Source organism: Eleutherodactylus coqui, chromosome 13, assembly GCF_035609145.1.
Source record: "Eleutherodactylus coqui strain aEleCoq1 chromosome 13, aEleCoq1.hap1, whole genome shotgun sequence".
In the NCBI taxonomy this organism is placed as follows: Eukaryota; Metazoa; Chordata; class Amphibia; order Anura; family Eleutherodactylidae; genus Eleutherodactylus; species Eleutherodactylus coqui.
Window position 1 is genome coordinate 105,328,604 of NC_089849.1, and position 6,000 is coordinate 105,334,603.

A 6,000-nucleotide genomic window follows, 5' to 3' on the forward strand; every position below is an offset into this window, starting at 1 on the left:
CAGGTGGGTACTGCGTAGCGGACAAGACGCAACAACAAGCAACCAAAGAGAAGTCGGGAAACAGGCCGGGTCAAACCAGGAAGGCACATGCGCACTACAGGAAGACAAACCAAAAACAGAGTCAGAATAGAAGCCGAAGTCAGAGCACAATAAGTCAGATCAATAATGCGGGTGTAGGCAGACGGAGTCAGAACCAAACACTGGCAACCAGTGTCTGGCCCAGCCAGGTATATAAGCAGAACCAGAGGGACATACCTTTTAAGGAGCGACTTGTCGAAAACCCTATGGATTCTCCACGTGTCCGCCAGGGCCACCTCGTACGCCGTAGGATTAACCACTCTGGTGACTGGAAAACGGCCCACAAATCGGGGAGCCAGCTTCAAAGAAGGCACTTTTAATTTCAAATTCTTGGAAAGCAAGTGTACTAACTGGCCCACAGAAAAAGGTTTCGAAATGGTACGGGTACTTATGCTCCTTCTTAACAGCCCACCCCTGGATTGCTCCAAGTTGCCACACACCTTCTCCCACACCTCCCGCAGGTCCTGGACCCGAGTGTCAGCAGAAAGATTGTTAGAGGAGGACGACACTGTGAAACTGGGATTAAAACCAAAATTACAGAAGAAGGGAGAAACGCCAGACGCCAAATGAGTATGGTTATTGATGGCAAATTCAGCCAACGCTAAATAATTGACCCAGAGACTCTGATAATTACTCACGTACATTCTGAGGTAGTAAACCAGTTCCTGGTACATATGTTCTGTCTGCCCATTAGACTCCGGGTGGAAGGCAGAGGAAAACGACAACCCGATGCCGATACTCTTACAAAAAGCCCTCCAAAACCAGGCAACAAATTGGGCTCCCCAGTCGGAAACAATATCCTTGGGAACCCCATGCAGGTGGACAATCTCCTTGATAAATATGGGGGCTAGATCAGAAGCGGACGGAAGCTTCTTAAGAGCAGTAAAATGCACCATCTTGGAAAATCTGTCGACGACCACCAAAATTACCGAGCACCCCAGGGACTCGGGCAAGTCCGTAATAAAATCCATCGACAGATAGGTCCATGGTCACTCTGGGACGGGAAGAGGAAAAAGCGGACCTTCAGGCCGTCTCCGTACACTCTTCCCTCGGGCACAAATAGGGCAGGACTTGACAAATTCCCTTACGTCTCGAGACATTTGTGGCCACCAATACAGATGACCACACAGTTCCAGGGTGCCTCGGACTTCTGGATGACCTGCTAAGACCGACGAATTAACTTTCTCCAGTATGAGAAGCCGCAAAGCCCTGGGAACAAATAACCTCCCCTCAGGGAGGCCTTTGGGAAAGGACTGCTGAGCTGCCCAGAGTAGAGCAGCAGTGTCGGACGTAAGGGCAGCTACCACCACGCCCGGGCCCAAAATACCCTCCGGCTGAGGCTCCCCTACCTCAGGTACCCCGAAGCTGCGGGACAAAGCATCAGCTTTGACATTTTTGGACCCAGGCACATATGTGACTACAAACTTGAAGCGTGAAAAAAACATTGCCCACCTAGCCTGATGAGGCACTTGTCGGACTCCAAATAAACCAAATTCTTATGGTCTGTGAGGACCGTAATAGTATGACGAGCGCCCTCTAAGAAATATCTCCATTCATCAAATGCCAATTTTATGGCCAAAAATTCCCTGTTGCCAATATCATAGTTGCGTTCCGCCTGGTTGAACTTCTTTGAAAAGAACATACAGGGTTGGAGACCAGGTCTGCTGGGAGATTCCTGTGAGAGGACTGCCCCCACACCATGCTCACAGGAATCCACTTCAATGATGAATGGGCGATCTAAATACGGCTGAGCCAAAACCGGTGCTGTGGAAAAAGCCCTCTTGAGAAGTGTGAAGGCCTTAACCGCCTCCTGCGACCAGAAATCAACCCTTGCCCCCTTTTTGGTCAGGTCAGTCAAGGGTTTGGCCACCACCGAAAAGTTCTTAATAAATTTCCGATAAAAGTTTGCCAACCCCAAAAAACGTTTTAACGCCTTTAAGTTGGTGGGTTGCACCAATTCGGTGATGGCCTTGACATTGTCCGAATCCATCCGGATGGCTGATGGAGAAATTACATACCCCAGAAAAGCAATCTCCTGTACCCCAAAAAGGCATTTCTCAAACTTGGCATATAAGTGATGGGCTCAAAGGCGGGAAAGAACTGTCTGTAAATGCTTAACATGGCTCTCCCAATCAGAAGAGAATATCAGAATGTCATACAACCATGTACGTACCCAGGATGTCATGGAAAATGGGGTTCATAAAACCTTGAAAAATAGCTGGTACGTTATATAACCTGAAGGGCATGACTAAACATTCAATATGCCCCAAAGGAGTATTAAACGCTGTTTTCTATTTGTCCCCCTCTCTGATACGGATGAGATTATAGGCTCCCCGAAGATCGAGCTTGGAGAACCAATGGGCCCCTACAACCTTGTTGAGGAGGTCAGGAAATAGGGGTAAAGAGTACTGATTCTTGATGGTTATCCTGTTTAAGGCTCTATAATCAACACAGGGCCCGAGGCCACCATCCTTCTCCACGAAAAATAACCCTGCCCCTGCGGGTGATTAGGAAGGACGTATATGTCCTTTGGGGAGACTTTCCGTAATATACTCCTTCATTGCCTCACGTTCCGGGACCATTATGTTATATATTCTCCCCTTGGGGATCTTGCTCTGGGAATAAGATCGATTTTGCAATTCTATTCTCGGTGTGGAGGTAACGTCTTAGACAGTTGTTTCGAAAACACGTCAAAAAAATCCTTAATATATGGAGGAAACCCCTTTACCTGACACTCAGTGGAATGCACCTGGACTGAGACCAAATGCTCACTGCAACCTTGCCCCCATTGCACTAGTTCAGAGGTGGACCAATCAAACTGGGGATTGTGAAGCCGGAGCCAGGGTAACCCAAGGACTAAATCAACGGAAAGGCTCTCCATCACCAAGAATGAACACACCTCAGAATGTAGCGCCCCTACAGAAAAAACTAGTTCATGAGTCCTCGTACTGATTAACCCCGCTGACAATGGACTGGAATCAATACCCGAGACCCGGATAGGAGAATTCACCAGTAAAAGAAATGCAGACATAGACTTGACAAATTCAAAGTTAACATAGTTTGCGGCAGCCCACGAATCAATGAAGACCTGACCACTGAGGTGATGAGCATTATATGAAATAGAGAACGGCACAACCAATTTGGAACATTCCGGAAGTACCGGAGCTCCTAGGCAATCCCTCCGGTCATAGCCTAGGAGCGGAAGTTTTCTGGCGGCTGTTTCTTGGGGCAGTTGGCGACCAGATGATCAGGACCTCCACAATAAAGGCATAGTCGATTCTCGAGCCGGAATTCCTTGCGCTCCTTTGGGGACATAAAGCCCACCTCCATTGCCTCAACTTCGTTGGTAGCTGAGGTTAAGGGCGGATTCTCGGATCGGGTCACGGGCAGTTTGGTCCAAGTCTTGCATCGGGCCCTAAGATGACAGTCGGCTTTTACCGCAATTGTCATAGCCTGTTCTAATGTCTCGGATTCTGGGTGCAACAACAACAGATCTTTGCAAGATAGATCAGACCGGGCAGCATCCAATATTAAAATTCTTCTTTATTTATCCATTTAGAATAGAGGGTGAACAAGCCATGTATCGACCCTACAACCCTGTCTTTTTCAAGCTCGTTCAAGATCTTTAACAGACTCAAACAACCCAGTAAGAAATAAATCTTTCAAAGCTTGGTCATTCCATCTCAACTCCACACAAAACTGCCAAAACTGGGAGTAGAATTCTACCGCGGAACGTCCTCCCTGCCGAAGCCTCAATAACTCACGGTGTACCCCACCCTATCTGGCTTGTCATAAATCTGCCCAAGGGCCGTAAAAAAGGCATCTACCGATTGGCGGGGCTGTGAGGTAGCGTGAATGCCCAGTTTTAAGGGTTGCCCAACAAACATGAAATAATTATGCCCACCCTCTGGTATCCCGAACCCTGAGAGTGGGCACGTAATTCAAAATATAACCTGTACGCTTCCCGAAATGAAAAAAACGTCCTATGGTCACCTGAAAAAAACATCAGGCAGAGAGGACTCAGGCTCGACCCCCGACCCCGGGAATGCAGCAGTTGCGACCGAAGCACTGGTAGCGGACTGCTTCTGACGCTGGAGCCAAGCGGACAGGTCCTGCACCAAACCAGTCAAGACTTGCACCTGGTTGGCAAGTGCTGCAACAGCCTCCATATCAGGGGTCAATAGGGAGGTCAAAACAGGTCCCCAGCAGCAATATTGGCCAGTGTTTCTGTTACGGCTGGCAGGGACAGGTGGTCCCTATGCTAGCCCTCTCCCATGTCCCTACCTATTTGCCCAACTCGGCTAGGCCCTAGGGCGACGGACCCTGCACTAGGGACAGGGACCCCAAGGAAGGAGGGACAGAGAGACTGGCAGGTAGGTACCACGTAGCTGACAGGACCCAACAACAAGCAACCAAAGAGAAGTTGGAGTCAGAGCACAATGTCAGGTCAATCATGTGGGTGTAGGCAGACGGAGTCAGAACCAAAAACTGGCAACCAGTGTCTGGCCCAGCCAGGTATATAAGCAGAAGTCCCTGAAGTCATATGAGACCAGAGGAAATCACAGGGTCGCCTCCCTGCAATACTAGGCACTGCCACTTTACAATGTGAGGCACTGTGCCTGGCGTGGACTGAAAATTCGCCCCCCTGCACACAGCAGAGCTGGATTCCGCATGCAGAATCCGTCTCTGCCAGCACCGGCGTCCGCGTGTACCTGATGACTTTAATTTTCATCTGTACAGCGGATAGTCCACACGGCGAGCTGTCGGACATGCGCAGTACTGATTTTTTTTTTTTTGAAAGTCCTGCTTTTCCTGTGTCATCGCCTAGTGATGACGCAGAATCCGCGACCTTTCCGCAATGTCAGTGCAGAAGGGCCATGGATCGGACGGCTTCCATTGACTTCACTGAGAGTGGTCCATGTGGAATCCGCACAAAAATGGAGCATGCTGCGATTTCTCCTCCGCGAGCGGAAACCGCAACAGATTTCTGCTCATGTAGAGGAATTCGCGGTATTTGGTGTGGACACACGCTCCGGATTCTGCAATGCAAATCCGTCCGTGTACAACTGGCCTAAGGAGCATAAAAAATACACACGTATGTGTGTGTGTATATGTGTATATGTGTATATATATATATATATATATATACACACACTGCTTTCTGCTCTTGGATCTGTTTACTTCGGCTGCAGGGTCGTTTAGCCATGTGACTGTTGCAGCCAATAGAAGACCTGTCTGAAACATCCCGTAAACCTGCTGGGGGGTCTCTTCTACATTAGAAGCCAGGTTTATGGGACGTCACCTATGAGATGCTGCGGCGACGGAGTCCCAAAATGTCGCCAGGGTGAATATATTATTTTTTAGCAATAAGCATTTTATTGCATTTTTTTACATGAAATAAGAGAACATGTAAATGACATATTACAGAATGTACCCGACGCATGGGGTGTACAATAGCTTATAGCTCACAGCTTTAGTACAGGCAATCCAGTAAGCCAACACGTGGTTCACGTTCCATCTTATAATGGGACGGAGTCTGGTGCTGACTGCCGAGCTTGTCTGGTCCCATCAATTATCTTGCACAGATCGGGGTGAATATATTATTTTATATAGTTTTGGGCCCAAAAGTATATAAAAAGAATGAAAGTTGAACAACTCCTTTAAATGAAGTGCCGCTCGCCAGAAATAGCTGCAATGCCCATGACTAGGAGCTGCGCTGGCTGTCACTCATCGATCGTGGCCCCGCCCACAGCGTGCAGTCATCTCGCCCTCTCCTGAGCTGTCACTTGTCACTCGTAGCCCGGCCCACAGCGTGCAGTCATCCCGCCCTCTCCTGCGCTGTCTGTCACGCATCGCTCGTAGCCCCGCCCACAGCGTGCAGTCATCCCCCCTGTGCCCCGCCCTCTCCTGAGGCCGCGCTGC